This window comes from Rhinolophus hipposideros, assembly GCF_964194185.1.
Source record: "Rhinolophus hipposideros genome assembly, chromosome: 17".
NCBI classification, from domain to species: domain Eukaryota; kingdom Metazoa; phylum Chordata; class Mammalia; order Chiroptera; family Rhinolophidae; genus Rhinolophus; species Rhinolophus hipposideros.
Genome location: NC_138063.1, coordinates 19,887,309 through 19,905,174, shown reverse-complemented (window position 1 = coordinate 19,905,174; position 17,866 = coordinate 19,887,309). Strand labels below are relative to the sequence as shown.

The window sequence follows — 17,866 nt, the reverse complement described above, 5'->3', positions numbered from 1 at the left end:
AAAATTATTTGAGTTGCAGCAGAAATATCTGAAGGTGGATGTTAGGAGGAGTGGCCTAACACTGGGGAACATTAGTGAGGATATGGGTTTGGTAGCACGTGACCTAGAAGACAGTGACATAAACCAGATAGAAGTTGATTTATCTATTGTTTTAACTCCCAGCTAATATTAAGGTTCTGTTCCATAAAGTCAGGAGGGTCTAGGCTCTTGGATTTTTTGCTGTGTCATCCATAGGATGTTCCCCTCATCCCTACAGTCCAAAGTACCCCCCATTAGGTCCCCTTCCAGCCAGCTGTGGGAAAGTGGAAAGAGAAAGGAGGCTCGCGTCCCCTCTTAAAATCATGACTGAGAGGTTGCCCACCTTCTTTTGGACAGAAATCAGAGTCACATGGGAAACTGGGAAATACTGTTTTTATTCAGGGTGCTCAAGGCCCAGTTGACAATCCAGTTACTATTTATAAAAAGTGAAATTGGATATTGCCATCTGTTCCTCAGGAATTAATTTTTATTCCCTAGAGGCAGGGAGATAGACCAGGGCACCCTTTTTTTTTAATTGGGGAATATTGGGGAACTGTGTTTTTCCAGGAGCTATCAGCTCCATATCAAGTCGTTGTTTTCAATCTAGTTGTGGAGGGCGCAGCTCACTGGCTCTTGTGGGAATCCAACTGGGGACCTTGGTGTTATGAGCCCTGCGCTCTAACCACTTAGTCAACTGACCACCCCCAGGGCACCCTTTAAATCATTCAATTTTGTAGTTAATTTTTAGTATTCTAGAACTGATCTACCTCTTGAAGTTTGATGAATTACACCAATTTGACTTCATTTCTAGTCTTAAATGTTGCAGTGTTTTAAAATGAAAAGAAATCTCTCTGTTAGGGGTTTTCATGCTGGTGGAAAGTAGCTGCTCTTTATTTTCCCCCAGGACATTCTGAAATATTAGGTATAATAATGGGAGTAGGGGAGGAATTGGTTAGATTAGAGGTGTCCAAACTTTTTTCAATGTTTTTTACCAAGGTCCATATGTGGTAAAATACACAAACAGCCGGGCCACTCACTCGAGGTGAAGTACATATTGCCTCACCTGGTTTATTTAAGTAAACTAAATATATTTTTGGAATTTGCTGCGGGCCAATAAAAAATAGATTGCAGGCCGCAATTGGCCCGAAGGCCACAGTTTGGACACCCCTGGGTTAGACAGTAAGAGTTCTTAACCTAATTGTTAGTTCTTAACATAATTCAGGTAACTCGAAAGGGCTGAAATCTCTCTGGCAGACTTCAGGAACTTTTGAAATTGCCCAAAGGTTAAGGCAGCCTGGATGACCCATTACGTCTTGTCTGACATGGGGATTCAGTGCCACCCCTTCACCAATTAGAGCAGGGAACTCCCTTGGGACCTCCTTTGACTCTACAAACTGACGTATTGAACTTTTCAGAAAGACAGATGCCAAGTAGGTACTAGAACAGCCATGCTTACCCAATACGGTATTTCTTTAGTTATTGCCTCTGTGTTTGGAGCTACCCTGGGCCCTCTGCCATGTTAGCTCCAGAGAGCAGAGTTTTATCTGGCTTTTTGGCTCTTGCAGCCCTAGAACCTCGATTACTGTCCGGAACATAGTAGGTATTCAATAGATACTTAAATGAATAGATGAGATTAGGTACAAGAAACCAGCTGCTTGAACAGGCAGTAAGGGAATTGGGAAAAGTATAATGAATCTGGAGTTGAAGTCCTGGTATGTTACTCGGTACTGTGTTTCCCCGAAAATAAGACCAGGTCTTATATTAATTTTTGCTCCAAAAGACGCATTAGGGCTTATGTTCGGGGGATGTCATCCTGAAAAATCATGCTAGGGCTTATTTTCCGGTTAGGTCTTATTTGCGGGGAAACACGGTATTATGTGAGCTTTAGGCTAAATATACTCTTCCAAGCCTCTATCTGCTCATGAGAAAGAGAGACAATACCTCATAGGGTTGTGGTTACTAAATATACATAATGAAAAAAAATCATTGTTTTGTAAACATTTGAATTAGAAAATAAACATTTGAATTAGAAAAAGACAAAGATGAAAATATACATTCTTTCTATGTATATGTGGAAAATTTATGTATGACAAAGTTATTATATTAATCATTGGGAAAGGAGTGGATGGTTAGATAGAAGATGCTGGAAAGTAGGCTCATTAAAAGAGAAACAGTTTGGATCCCTGTCTCATACAACATACAAAGATTAATTCCATTTTAATGAATGATATGAATGTGAAAGAAAACCATTAGATAGCAGTCATTAGCTACTAGATATTATAGTATATACACAACTGGTCCTTGAATAATGTTTTAGTTCAACAGCATTTCATTATAATGTTGATCAGAAAAAAACTTGCTCCTTGGAAGGGACTACTGTCTGTGTGGAGTTTGCATAGCTTTCCCATGTCTGTGTGGGCTTTCTCCAGGGACTCTGTTTTCCTCTCACAGCCCAAAGGTATGTATATGCGGTGAATGGCGTGTCTACATTGTCCCAGTCTGAGTAAGTGTGGGTGTGTATGTGAGCGATCCTGTGATGGCCCGGCGTCCTGTCCAGCATGGGTCCTCCCCTTGGTCCTGAATTGTCAGGAGAGGGTCTGGCCACTGCATTCCTGACCTGGAATAAGCAGGTTGGAAAATAATGATCTCACTTGTTTTTATTAATGTTTCTGAAATGTATGTATACCTCACATTTATTCCAATGTTTCACATTAGAGGTGTTTTGGGTCTCTGTTTAGAAGTTTGGTGATGTTTTTGTGACCAGAAATACACTGTAAGAACTTAACTCTTATTTGTAGCAGTTAGCCTAAGGTAAAATTGATTTCATCATACATTGTTGTCTTTAAAAGTTGAAGTTTCCAAGATCTTTTGGATGACATTAAGGGAGGACTTACTGTATTTGAAATCCAGATGAAGCCTGAACAAATGTAAATGTCACTATTGGAACAATCAGCAGTAGAAAATTAGAATAGGTCAACAAATAAGGGAACTGAAATGCTAATAAAGGATTTTTCTTTACCCCGTACATTAAAAAAACTCTCTAATCATAGAGGTTTTACTGGGAAGTTCTACCAATATTTCAAGGAACGTTTCCTGCTGCCTTCTTTTCTGGTCCCTATAACACATTCTCACATTATTCTACGCACTTTTTCTCTCATACCCCTCAAGCGCTCCATTTTCCAAATTTGTTGGACTTTCTACTCCCTCAGGCCACGCTCTCACTTATTCAGGTAGCTGACTTCTACAGAGGTTTGTTGGAAGTTTTTAACTGAACTCAGTCATGCTCACGTATCAATGACTAGTAGACCTTTAAGCAGTCCAGAGTTATTTGCATTGTAAAAAAACACGAGATGCTTGTAAATCCAAATTCATCTTTGATTCTCACGGAGACAGCAGAACCAAATCAAAAGGAAAGTTTCCTATAAGGGTGGGAAAATATTGGGTCAGAGGGGCCACCTTACGAATAGGCAAGTCCTGCTCAGGAATCTTTCCTCTGATCAAGTCTCCTAAAAATATTGGAGACTGGTTTTCATGGTTGATTCATTCCTTCACTCTGGATCCCATAGATCCTCTGTGCATGAGCATTTGTTCCCCACCCCACTCCCAATGGTTTCCATGGTGGCAGTAGTTGCCATGGAGTGGTGTCAAAGCTGCCTGTGGGTTATCTACAAACTGAGGGTGGTCTAGCCTAAAAAAAAAGATGAATAAGTAAATAAAAGAAATTAGAGTAAAATAAATATAAATTAGGGTTCATGTCACTTGTTTTCCTAAACGTCTTTGGTCAGCAATACCATTGAACCTGGACTTCCCTTACATCCTATCAGTGCATGGCTGTGTTGTGACGTGAAAGGGATGCTGGAAATGTCTGGAAACTAGGGCAGGTCTGAGCAGGCAGGGGCTCAGGTCCAGAGGTCAGCTGGTGCAGCAAGGAGCAGTTATTTGGATCAGTGTTAATTGTCTCAGTTCAAAGGAATCTGCATTCTACCTCTTTTATTCTTTGACAGGAGGTGGATGATAATGGTTAGACACCACGTATGAACCTTGAAGTTGTTAAGTCTGGAAACAGAGGCTGGGGTTATCTCATAGGAATGGAGAAGCTAACGGTACACTTTAAAAGTAAAGATATGTTTACTTCTGCCCTGGTCATTGTCCCAAGACAACCTCAGTGGGGTTATTGTGGAGCCAATGAACACCTCAACTATTTGGGGGGAAGGAGAGCATTCTATCACCAGCTCAATAACTCATTCTCTTTCTTCTGTCAGAGATATCAGTCCTACTGTCTGTCCTACGTCCTGTTTTAGCCAAACACATCTTTCTTTTTATGACTAGGCTACCCCAAACTCTCTACACAGGCTTCTTTTTGACCCACTCAGAAAACGCTTCTCAGAAATGGGGCTTCACGACACCTTCAGTTCATTTTGCTGGTGACTTCACTGCTGCTGTCTCTTCCTCCTTCAAGGCAGGCTTCTTCATTAGTAGTTCTCCTTCTTCTACTCTTCCTTCTCTTTCTTCCTCTTCCTCTTCCCCTCCTCCTCCTCCTTCTTTATTAAGCAGCGTTATTGAAGTTTAATGGACACACAATACATGACACATACATAAATCATGTCATTTGATGTTTTGATATGTTATCTCATCATGAACTGAAATCATCGCCACAATTAAGACAGTGAACATATCACTCTCCTCCAAAAGTTTCCTCACGTCCCTTTGTAATTAATTCTTCCTGTTGGCCTCTCTTCAGGCAACCACTGATCTGCTTTTTACACTATAGATTAGTCGGCATTTTCTAGAATTGTATGTAAGTGGAATGTATGTACATATGTTCTCTTTTTTGTTCACATTCTTTCAAACAACGTAATTATTTTGTAGCTGATCCATGTTTTTGCAGGTATGAGTAGCTCATTCCTTTTTGTTGCGGAGCAGTACTCATTGTATGGGTATATCATCATTTGTTTATGTAGGCACTTTGATGCACTTTGAGTTGTTTCCAGTTTGGGCCTATTACAAATAAAGCTATGAGCATGTGTGTACAAGTCTTTGTATGGACATGTGCTTTTATTTTTCAGGTGTATATGTATATACATGCATCTATAACATACATCTAACATATGATCCAGACTATCTATAGATAGATTAGATAGATAGATAGATAGATAGATAGATAGATAGATGATAGATAGATAGATAGATAGATAGATAGATAGAAGATAGATAGATAGATAGATAGATAGATAGATAGATAGATAGATAGATAGATAGTCTGGATCATATGGTAGACACATGTTTAACTTTTTAAGAAACTGCCAAACTGTTTTCCGAAATGGTTGTACCATTTTACATTCCCACCAATAATATATGAGAATTCCAGTTGTTCCACATCCTCACCAGCAATGGTTATGGTCAGTGTTTTCAATTTTAGTCACTGTAACAGGTATGTCATGGTATCTCATATTTTAATTTGCACTGACTTAATGACCAATGACCTTAACATATTTTCATGTGCTGACTTGCTCTTCATATATTTTCTTTGGTAAAGCATCTGTTCAAATCTTTTCCCCATTTTAGGGGAGATTGTTTTCTTTTAGAATTTTGGTGGTTCTTTATGTATTCTGGGTATAAATGATCAGAAATATAATTTGAAAATACTTTCTCCCAGTCTATGGTTTGACTTTTCATTCTCCTAATGGTGTCTTTTGAAGAGCTGAAGTTTACAATTTTAATGAAACACAATTTATCTATTTGTTCTTTTATGGATGTAGTATTTATATAATATTTTAGCAATATTTATAAGAAAATTTTCTCTTATGTCTTATCTGGAAGTTTTATAGTTTTAGGTTTTACTTTTAAGTCTATGATTCATCTTAAGTAATTTTTTTACATGGTGTGAGGCATTGATCAACATTCATTTTTTGGCATATAGATATTTAATTATTTCTGCTTTCTCTCTCTTTCTCTCTCTCTCTCTCTCTCTCTCTCTCTCTCTTTTTCTTTCATAAGACAGGAACTAGTTTATCCATACCCATCTGAGAAATGACAGGTTGGGTCTGTAACAAAGGATCATGTTTTAAAGCATAGGCTAGCAATTGTATATGAGAGTATACCCTTCTACATACAAATGAACTGATCAGACCACAACTTTTCAATGCTTGAAACAGAATAACTTCCCATCAAAGCAGCACCTGTGTGACATATTAACTTTAGTATTCCTTTCCTTTTTCCTCACTTTCTCCTTCAACAGAATCCACAGCAATCTCCTCATAATCTTCTCAAGGGCAGCCATGTCCTCACAGGCCTCAGAAAATTCTCCTTCATCCACACTATTACCCATGTACCAGTGAACAAAGGCACACTAGGCATAAATCAGGTCAAATTTGTGGTCCAGGCATGCCCAGGCCTCAGCACCAGCTGTGATGTTTCCCAGTGTGTACACAGCTCTCTGTGCTTTGGCCACAGTGGGATGCTGGTAATTAATGTCAACTTTGAAGCCAGTAGGGCACCAGTCCACAAAATGGATGATACGCTTGGTCTTGATGGTGGCAGTGACAGCATTGACATCTTTGGGAACCACGTCACCACAGTGCAACAAGCAGTGAGCCATGTATCTACCATGGCAAGGGCCACATTTCCCCATCTAGTTGGCTGGCTCAAAACACACATTGGTGATCTCGGCTACAGAAAGCTGCTCATTATAGGCTTTCTCAGAAAAGATGGCTTATGTGGCCAGAAGGAAGTGGATGCAGAAATAGGGGACCAGGTTGGTCTGGAATTTGGTCAGGTCAACATTTAGGACTCCATCAAATCTGAGGCAAGCAGTGATGGAGGACACCAGTTGACTTATCAACCCATTCAGGTAAGTATAGGTTGGTGCTCAATATCGAGGTTTCTACAACAGATGTTTGTTATAAATGGGCTGCTTGTTAACCATGAAGTCAGAGAGCACTCCAGGGTGTTGTGGGTGGTGAGGATGGAGTTGTAGGGCTCAACGACAACTGTGGAAACTTGGGGAGCTGGATAAATGGAGAACTCTAGCTTTGACTTCTTGCCATAATTGACAGAAAGACGTTCCATCAGCAGGGAGGTGAACCCAGAACCAGGTCCCCACCAAAGCTGTAGAAAACCTGAAGGCCCTGAAAACCTGTGGGCTGGTCGGCCAGTTTCTGAATTCAGTCCAAGACAAGGTCAGTGATCTCCTTGCCCGTGGCGTAGTGCCCCCAGCAAGGCTATTGGCAGAATCTTCCTCGGCTGTGATGAGCTGCTCGGGGTGGAACAGCTGGTGGTAGAAGTCAGTGCAAACTTCATCAATGGCCATAGTTTCCAGGTCTACAAACACTGCCCTGGGCATACGCTTGCCAGTGCCTGTCTCACGGAAGAAGGTGGTGAAGGAGTCATCTCCTTCCCTAGTGGTCTGGTCACTTGGCCTCTGGCCTTCAGGCTGATATTGTGTTCAGGCAGTAGAGCTCCCCGTAGATACTGCCGACTTGGACACCAGCCTTGAAAAGACCATCTCTTTTCCATAGAATTGCCTTAGCACCTTTGTAAAAAAACAAGTTTTCTGTATGTGTATGGCTTTATTCCGGACTCTCTGTTTCGTTGATCTATTTGTCTATTTTGACGTGAACATGCACTCTCTTGATGACTGTGGCCTTATAAGAAGTCTCGAAGCTGGGCACTGATAGTTTCCCAGCCTTGAGTTTTTTCTACAGTTGTTTTAGCTATTCATTTGCATTTTCATGTAAATTTTAGAATCAGCCTGTCAATTTCTACAAAAAGTTTGCTGAGCTTTTGGTAGGGATTACATTGACATTATGGATCTGTTTGAGGAGAATTGATATCTTACTTTTGAGTTTTTCAATCCATCGTCACCAGTTCTTAACTTGAATTAGAATACTTTTTTACACTGAATTCAGTGTTTTACTGTTGGCTTTCTACTGACAAAATGATTTCTTTAGGGAGCCATGGTTTACTCTTTCTGAATATATAAAAAATATTTTTGGATAGAATAATGTCAAGCAAATACACAATTATTTATTTACAATGGCATGTTTATTTTAAAAAATGTGAAACACGAACATTAAAACATGTCAAGATACCACTTTAGATGGTGTAGTGGATGTGTGCAGGGCCACCCACATGCCTCCTTTAGGACCGAAAAACTCATTCTCCAGCTGCTGGGAGGGTTGGCCGTTGAGGGCTCCAGGAATTGTCTTCAGCCAATCAAGGGGCTCAAGGTCACAGGCCCTCCCCAGGGTCAGTATATGTTCAATAACTAGTTGATCAGGTCCCACCTCCTTGCCCCAAGACCTGACAACTCTGAAGGGCCATAGAAGCTGCAGAGCTCCTCATGGGATCAGCCGTGGCCTTGGTTGCATTGTCCTTCAACTCTTGCCCTGCCCAGTCCAGCTGCCTTCACTCCCCCACAGATGTTGATCCTGAGAGTGCTCCCCAGTGAAATTCTGCATGCAAATCTCCATCTCAGACAGAGTCTGTCTCCCAGGGAATCCAACAAAGACAGGTGATTATTTCCCAGCCAGCTTGCAATTAATTCGCAGGCTTAAAGGAGTGTAGACAGAGAACCCCAGGTCAGCCCTGGAGGTTCACAGATGAGATGTAGGGAAAACAGGAAGCCAGTTATTACTGGCCTGCTCTGCCGGGTAGCTTATGGCTAATGGCACTTTCCTTGCTCAGAGGTGCTTTCCCTTTCACACATGGCATGGTGGTTTCACTTTGAAACCACCCAGAGACTGGGAGGAGATGAGCGAGGGGTTTTCCCTTTCACACGTCACCATTGCTGCCGTTTAAAATCACCCTGATGTGGGAAAAGGAGAAAGCACTTGGCCGGCTTCTGCCTTCTCAGTGTGGTAGGGGCATGTGGGAGAGAGGGGTTGTGGGAAGAGGTAAACTTTCCGTACATGCCAAGTGAAACAGCACAGAAAGACGTGCCCAGCCGGGAACAGGGTATCACAGAGCTGGGAGTGCTCAGAGGAGCAACCACGGAAAGGGGTGGTGACTCACTTTATAACTTTCTGAACTTCCGTTTCACAAGGGCGGGAGTGTGAGATGGGAAGTAGGAGGACATAGTACCAAAAACTACCATTAAACATTTCTGATACTCAAACATAGTTGTATTCACCTATTAATGCTAATGAAAACCAGAGTGGTCAGAACTGACAGGTGGGCAACCAGAATCCTAATGAATAGATTTCCTAATTGCTCTTTGCCACAGACATCAGCCGACATTCGGTCTTCCTCCTTGACATAAATCTTGTCCTACTCTGTCCCAACAATATGTGCTTCACAGAGTCACTCCACATTTTTTTAAAAGTTAGAATAGGGCATTTATTTATTTTATTTTTAAAAATTTACTGGGGTGACAAGTGTTAGTAAAGTTACATAAATTTCAGGTATACGATTCTGTATTACATCCTCTATAAATCACATTGCGTGTTCACCACCCAGAGTCAGTTCTCCTTCCATCATCATATATTTGATCCCCCTTACCCTCATCTACCACTTAGGGCCTTTAAAAACAACCTTAGGCTAGCTCATGTAAGCCAGTTTACTTTATACAACAGACATATTTTTGTAAATTTAATTATATAATAGTGACTAATAAATTAATTGTATTACAAAGTCCTTTCACCATGTTCCCTCATTTGGCATTTGCAACCATCTATGTGGTAGGTATTGTTATGCCCATAAAAATACCTCCTCTTGCAGAAGAGAAAACTCAAGTTCCAAGAGATCAGTGGTTGGTACAGGGGCCCTTGGTAAGTAGATGAACTTGGACTTAAACTTAGGTCTACAGACACTAAAGCCCTTAAAAGCACCAAATGAACTTTCAGAAGACTCTTATAGTGAGTTTGTTTGTCCTATGCATAAATCTGGATGTTCTATTACGAGGTGGGAGCCACTTGCTTTCTTTGAAGAAACACCTATTGCAAGATTTTCTCATAAGAAAATGGAAAATTAAGAAATAATCTTTCTGGTGCTTAGGTAAGTGGGAGATTGGCAGACACCAAAATTTTCAAACTTGTTCAACTGGCTTGTGGTTGGATACCAGAATCATGTGCATTGCTGAAGAATGGCACAGAGATGTTTTACCAGTAGAACCACCTCTCATAGTGAGAGAGGACACTATATGAGGAGAGGAGTAGCTACAGGAACTGGAGAGGCTATGGAGGAGGGAGCTGAGGTGAGGCCTGGATACTCTTCAGCTGTCACTCAGTAAAGACAAGACCAGAGGGTTCTGAAAGTAATAGAGGACCCAGCGTGAAACCAGGCCCTTTCTAGTCCTGTTTTATTTAACCCTCACTGCACTGCTATGAGATGTTTTCCCCTCCTTTATTTCAAGTGTGGAAACTGAGGCTGTACTTTAGTTCAACTGTGCTTGTGCCCCAATCTAGTCCCAACTCCTATTCCTTAGTAACTTCGCTGGCAGAGAAAGCTTCAGAAAGAGAATGGCTTAGGCTGAACACTGATGAATGGATTCATGCTCTGATATGTATGACTAAGAGTTACTTAATGTGTTGCATTTTAAGAGAGGAAGTCCGTTACAGGAACAATGTAATGATCCCATACCTCATTGCAGTAGCATTCTTTATTTTGTTTTAGGTGGGTGGACTTTCTGGATGCTGCTCGATTGACATCAGTTACATCAGTGCATTTCCCACTTTAGTGTACGTACAAACCACCTGTCGATCCTGTTAAACTTGACTCTGACTCGGTAGGTGTGGGGTGTTCTAACAAGCTTCCATGGGGTGCTAACATTTGAATAGAGGACTTGGGTGACCACCAACCTACATTCAGCAATGCACCCAGGAAGGAGCTGAGGTACTCTTTCTTGGAGTCCCCTTGACACACTCTTCATCCTGCCATTACAGCAGGACTTAAGACATTTGAGCTCTGATTATTTGTTTAGAAGCCAGCTTCTCTATTACACTGAGAGTTCTTACAAAGCAGCAGCTGTATCCTGTTCTCCTCAGTGTTCATCTCACAGTCCGCCCTGAAGGTGGTCAGATGAGATCATAAACTCTGAGCGCTCTTACAAGGCCCCCCTGTTCCTGTTTGGCCACATGGTGTAAACCAGTGTTTTTCAACCCTGACTGTAGTTTAGAGGAATGTAAAAAATACTGATACCCAGGTACACTTCAGGTTCTGATTTAAATGAACTGTTTTGGGACTTACTTATGGATAATTTTAAAAGCCTCTTACAACTTAACAATAGAGAGACAAATAAGCCACCTAAAAAGTAGGTAAAAAAGAGTTGGACAGACAATTCTCTGAAGAAGACATACAAATGGCCGATAAGTACATGAGGAAATGTGCAAAACCATAAGTCATTGGTGAATCAAAGTTACAGGGAGGTACTACTTCACACCTAATAGGATGGCTATAATTTCTTTTTTTTAAATAAAGGACAAAAAGTAGTGTTGGCGAAGATGTGGAGAAATCAGAACCCTCATACATGGCTGTCATGTAAAATGACGCAGGTGCTTTGGAAAACAGTGTAGTAGTTCCTCAAAAAGTAAAACATGAAGTTACCATATGACCCAGCGACGTCACGCCTAGGTATATACTCAAGAGAACTGAAAACGTGTGTTCTCATAAAAACTTGTACATGAATGTTCACAGCAGCATTATTCATAATTGCTAAAAAGTGGAAACAACCAAATGTCCATCAGCTGCTGAACAGATACGTAAAATGTGGTGTATCCATACAGTTGAATATTATTTAGCCATAAAAAGGAATGAAATACTGTTTACATGTGTGGAGGAACCTCAAAAACACTGTGCCAAGTAAAAGAAGCAAAAGGCCACATATGATTCCCTTTACAGGACATATCCAGAATAGGCAAATCCATAGAGACAGAAAACACATTAGTGGTTGCCAGGGCATGGGGGAGGGAGGAATTGAGAGGTATGGGCTTTCTTGTCCAGGGGATGGTGATGTTTTGGCATTCAACAGTGGTGCTAGTGGCACATTGTGACTATTGTAAAAGCCACGGAATTGTCCATTTTAAAATGGTCAAAATGATATATTTCATGTTATGTAAATTTCATCTCAAAAAAGAAAAAGTTTTTAACTTGTCAGGGTATTCTGATTGGTAGCCAGGTTTGAGACCCTCTGGCGTAAGGTAAGCTGGGGCATGTTCTCCAACATTTGCTGTTGAGAATATGACTCTGTTCTCAACATCAAATGCACATTAAAATGACCTTGGGAACTTTAAAAATGCTGATGTCTGGGTATCCCCTCTCCCTACCCCAGAAGTCTGACTTGCTTGTTTTGGGGTGCAGCCTAAAGAAGCGAAGCTCCCTAAGAAATTCTCATGGGCAGCCAAAGTGGAGACCCTGTTGACTGTGAAGCACAAGTTCCTGAACAATAGGCGCTGAAAGCTCCCCAGGAGAGTTATTAAATGCCCTTTTCTAACTGTGTCCCTGGAGATTCTGGTTCAGGAGACCTCGTTATTATTAACAAGCTCCCTGGTGATACTGACGCAGCAGGTCTGGATTGAAATGTGAGAAACACGGCTTTGGGAGGCTTCCCAAAATTTGATGTGCATACACATGTCACTTGGGATCTTGTTAAAAATGCAGCTCTGGTTCTGCATTTCTAACCAGCTCTGACGATGCCAGGGGTACCGGTCCGCAGGCCACAGTTCGAGTTGCAAAGCTGTAGAGCCATGGTTCTCAAAGTGGCTAGTGTTAAGGGTTAGTGTTAAGGTTAGGGTTCTCACAGCTTCCAGAAGGTGGGAGAAATAGGATGGTAGCTACATGGGCAGGTGCAGGCAAGGAGGGATGCTTTTTTTTTTTTTAATGAATGAGATTTGAATGTGTTAAATGCAGATAGAAAAAAAAAACTAGCCCAGGGGAGGGGCTAAAGACATGGGAGGGAGGGGATGTTTGATGTGCCAGTAGGTTGTGAAATTCAGGATACAGGTGTTGGGAGTCAGCTGGGCAGGAGGAGATGTTAGATACAAATTCTACTGTGACACAGAGAAGGAGCAAAGGGTACAAAAAAATATAGGTAGGTTCAGTGACCAGGAAGGGGAAGGGGCTGCTTCTGATGGTTTCTATTTTTGTCTTCTTTCTTAGAGGACTTCACCTTTGGGGGCGATGGGCTAGTCCAAATCAGAGGAGACATTATAGGGTGATAAGGCTGGAGTCTTTGGGCAACTGCCTTCCAGGCATGCATTCTGGCATGCATCTGGTGTGGCCTATACTTTGGCTGCTGTTTATCTCAAAAGAGACTTGCCTTAAGCCCAGACTGATGAAATGATGCTCTCAGGCTTCCAGCTCGTGGTAGCCAAAATGTGGACACACATGCCCATGGGTGTGGTTCTACAGCCCTGGGCCAGTGTAGCAACTCATCACCCATCACACTTCTAGGACTCTTCCAACAATACTTAACCCATTTGGGCTACTATAAAAAATGCCAGAGACTAGATAGCTCATAAATAACAGAAATTATTTTCTCACATGCTGGATATTTAAGATCTGGGTGCCAACACGGTCAGGTGAGGGCCTTCTTCTGGGTTCTAGACTTCTCATTATTTTCTCACATGATGGAAGGGACTAGGTAGCTCAGTGGTGTCTCCTTTCTAAGGGTACTAATCCCATTCATAGGGGTTCCACCCTCATGACTTAATCATGAGGCCCCATCTACTACTCCCATCACATTTGAGGATTAAGCTCCAGCAAATGAATTTTGGGGGACACACACGTTAAAATCACAGCAATACCCTAAGCCCCCATCACATTGTGCTAGCATCTTCCTAATTGTGGGTGTCACAATCCACCACGGGTTATAACCACCTGTGGCTATATTCAGTGCCCTTTCTTCTAGGTTCCTGGAGAACAAGAACTCTATGTTGTTGATCTTTGTAATCCCGTTCAAAATTGCTCTGTGTGTGAAACTGATCATGTTTTAGCTAAATTCCACAGTCCTGATGCAACATTTTGGCTCAGCCACCACGTAGAGATGGTCCCCCCAAAGCCACTACACCCTCCTGTAGTGCTGGCCTGCTTCGCATAAGAGGGTTTTAACAAGGTGATGCCCAGGAATTTACAACCACCCCTGTCACATTCCCAGTAGCCAAATCAGAGGGAATCCCAGATTTTAGCCCTTCCCAGCTCAGCTGCCTCCTGACCACAAGAGAACCTCTGGGAATTTATAAAACCCCACATCCACAGTTTTCATTATCCAGCACACGATTCCCTGGCCATCCCCTTATTTAGCCCTGGGGAGTGCCATGAAGAGATGGGCTGAATTCCAATCATGTCATCACTGGGGAAACAATGAAATGCCAGACCAGCTACAAAGACTGTCACTGTCATCGAGATAAAGGCCAGGCTGTGTTCCTCTTCAACAGTGGCCTTCTGGGGGGCACGGAGTGCAGACCAGGGAAAGCTTGGTTTGCTCTTGTTAGAATCCAGGAAAACATTTCCATGTTTGTAGTCCCCACTGGCTCTAGGGTGGGGCAAAAGGGCAAGAGATCCAAGTCAGCAGATGGTACTACCAGTTAGAGAGCCCAAATTGGGCTGAGAGAGCCCCACATCCACATACACCCTACACCCTGTAGCCTGTGTAGTCTGCCTTAGCGGCTATCTGGAGGAAGGCGAGTCCAACTTGTTTGTAATCGAAAGAACCATCCCCTACCTCAGAACAGCATGTGGTAGCTTCTAAGGTATCTTCACATTTTAATCTCATTTGATCCTCAAAACTAGCCTAGGACAAGTATTCTTATCCCCATTTTATAGATGAGAACACTGAGACCCAGGTAGTAAAGTGTCTGTGGATCCTAAGTGGCAGAACCACTCAGGTGTTCTGACTCCTAGTTCATAGCTTTTTCAGTGACAGCGTACTGCCTCCCTTTTTTAGAGAGTTGGTTACTGCATTGAAAGTTCAAAACAGACTTAAGATGCTGTAATTTCTTCATCCCCGCAAACCCACGTGGCAGCAGTGCATCAGAAAGGGTCTCTCTGGGCCTGTCCGGTGGCTCAGGCGGTAAGAGCTCCATGCTCCTAACTCTGAAGTCTGCCAGTTCGATTCCCACATGGGCCAGTGGGCTCTCAACCACAAGGTTGTCAGTTCGATTCCTTGAGTCCCGCAAGGGATGGTGGGCTGTGCCCCCTGCAATTAATATTGAACACAGCACCTTGAGCTGAGCTGCTGCTGAGCTCCGGATGGCTCAGTTGGTTGGAGCGCATCCTCTCAACCACAAGGTTGCCAGTTCGATTTCTCGACTCCTGCAAGAAATGGTTGGCTGCGCCCCCTGCAACTAACAACAGCAACCTGACCTGGAGCTGAGCTGTGCCCTCCACAACTAAGACTGAAAGGACAACAACTTGACTTTGAAAAAAGTCTTGGAAGTATGCACTGTTCCCCAATAAAGTCCTGTTCCCCTTCCCCAATAAAATCTTAAAAAAAAAAAAAAAGAAAGAAAGAAAGGGTCTCTCTAACTTCAAGATGCAAGAACCACTTCCTAGAGTAAGCTCTGACCAAGTCACACAGCGTGCTGTCACGGACTGGTCAGAACCAGAAGGTGAACAAGGCTGCCTTGGATGCCTGGGCTGTGCCCCTGGGTGGCAGATGCAGGTGGTCTGGGAACATGTCCCACTGCACAAGAAGGACCCAGGCCACGAAAGCCTCCCTTGTTCAAACAGATAATCTGAACTTCCTTCAGGATCAGGTTGAAATGGCAGACGTCAATGTATATAACTTAGGAAATGTGAAGACCACTTTGTTTTTTCATTGCACAATTAATTTAGTCAATCAATAAGTATTTTAGGGGCAACACCTGTTTGTATAGCCCAGTGCCAAACACAGTAAAAGAGGCAAAGGCGTAAGAAACATGGGCCCTATGCAAAGTTAAGGACAGCAGAGCCCCATGATACACCCTCCTCTCTGCTTTCCTGCCTGAGACGTTGAGACCAAAGAGAAGAAAGGACAAAGCTCTCAGAATCTCTGCTCTGTCCACCAACTGAGACTCAAAACCAGGCCTTCATGGGTTAGCATCTTCATGGTGCCAAGGGCAGACAGAGGCTCCTTCCATATTTTTGCTGTAGGTTAGGGATCAGGACAAACTAGGACGGACTCTCAGGAGACTGTCTTTCCTCCCTATAGGTTGAGTCTGTTGTAATTTCTCCTGTAATTTTAATATCTCATGGCTGTGGTCATCCTGACTCCTCAGTTGGATGGGAAATGATGTGAGGGCAGGAAGGTAGGTAGTTGGTCTCCCAGAGGCATAACCTCCCATTTCTCAGCCCTTTACTCTCCACAGAAGACCTTCTTCCTTCTCAGGTGTTTAACATCCTTCCAGGCTCTTCCTATCAAAAACTAACCTCAAGAAAGGATCCAAACATTAAGCAGGATCCTAGCCACCTGGAGCTAGAATGACTCCTTGACTTTCCCGGTGAGGAGACCGAGATTACTGCAGTACTTAAGGTATGTCCCCCCACCCCTGCAATTCACACTTAGCGAGACCAGAACCCTTCTAGGCATTGGTGAGAAGGGAAGATTATTTGTGAGTGATCAGATCCTTTCACTTATTGCGCTCATTTATAAACTCAACACCGATGACTCTGCTTCCTTTCAAGACATTTCATGACCCAGGAGGGACAAGCCTTAGCAAACCCTTGGCTCCCACACACATCAGTGCCGGGAACAAACGAATGAGCCACTCTGGGTCTACGTACCTGATGTGGACATGCTTGAGCTTGCATTTGAACACTTATTCACAAGGCATTGGCCTTGGGTTAATGAGTAGAGCAACCACAGAGTCCTTTGCTCTTCAGCCATTTTTCTTTCAGTCACACTAGAGTCACCGGATACTTTGAAGCTCCCACGCCAGGACAAGCACAGTTCACTCCATTCGGGTCGCTCCAGGGAGGCAGTGTCTGGGAGCAGAAGTCTTCATCCAACACCTTGCTCACACAAGCTGATTCAAAACACATTTATGGAGCACCTATTTTGTGCTGGGCACTGGGAGAGGTACTAGGGAGCCCAAGTCACAGACGCATATTTCCTGTGCTCCTTTCAGTCTAATGGGGAAGACACCTACTGTGTTTTCCCGAAAATAAGACCAGGTCTTATATTAGTTTTTGCTCCAGAAGACACATTAGGGCTTATGTTCAGGGGATGTCATCCTGAAAAATCATACTAGGGCTTATTTTCCAGGAAACATGGTAAGTATCTTAGCGGGGACGCTGAGAGAAGGTCAGGGAGGCCCATGTCTACCTACACAGGTCATTTTAGTAACATACAGAGAGTGAAAGGATGGAGAGATACGTACCAAACCTGTCTTAAGTCTTCCCTATGCTTGTTCCCCTTTTGCTTCATTTTATTATCTCCTACCCTTTATAGCAAAGCTTTTGGCAAGCATTTTCCACACACATTTCCAACTCCACTGAAACTGCTCTACAATCACCAGCAACCTCATGATAGACCATCCAAAAGGGCCCCCTTCATGTCATAAACCTCTGTGCAATTTGGTCTCTTGGCTGCTCCCTCCTCCTTTCTTGCTCTCCCTGGCCCCACTCTCCTGTCTTGCTGGCCGCTGGCTCCTTAAACATTCTGTGCTTGTTCTCCTCTTTTTCACATTGCTCATCCCCCCCCCCAGGGCCATCTTCCCCACATCCAGCTTTAACTTCTACCTCGCTGGTGATTTAAAACCATTTGCCAAGTGCCTCCAATTTCCCAGACACTGTGCTAAGCACCATACATATATTATCTTATTTAGTCCTCCCACAATTTTATAAGGTGTGACTCGGATTTCCTTTTTACAAAAGAGGAAAGCAACATGCAGATAGCTTGTATATCAGGCCTTCCTCAAGTTTACACAACTAGTAA

The 17,866-nt window shown here is 42.9% G+C and overlaps 1 pseudogene across 1 annotated transcript; it reads right to left on the bottom strand.

The window, feature by feature from the left end:
• Positions 1 to 6,215: 6,215 nt before the first annotated feature.
• On the bottom strand, positions 6,216 to 12,700 carry LOC308509833 (tubulin alpha-1B chain-like; annotated as a pseudogene). The gene is made up of 2 exons: positions 12,634 to 12,700; positions 6,216 to 7,549 (listed from the first exon to the last, which is right to left on the bottom strand). The product of its transcript is annotated as a tubulin alpha-1B chain-like (transcript).
• Positions 12,701 to 17,866: the final 5,166 nt, after the last annotated feature.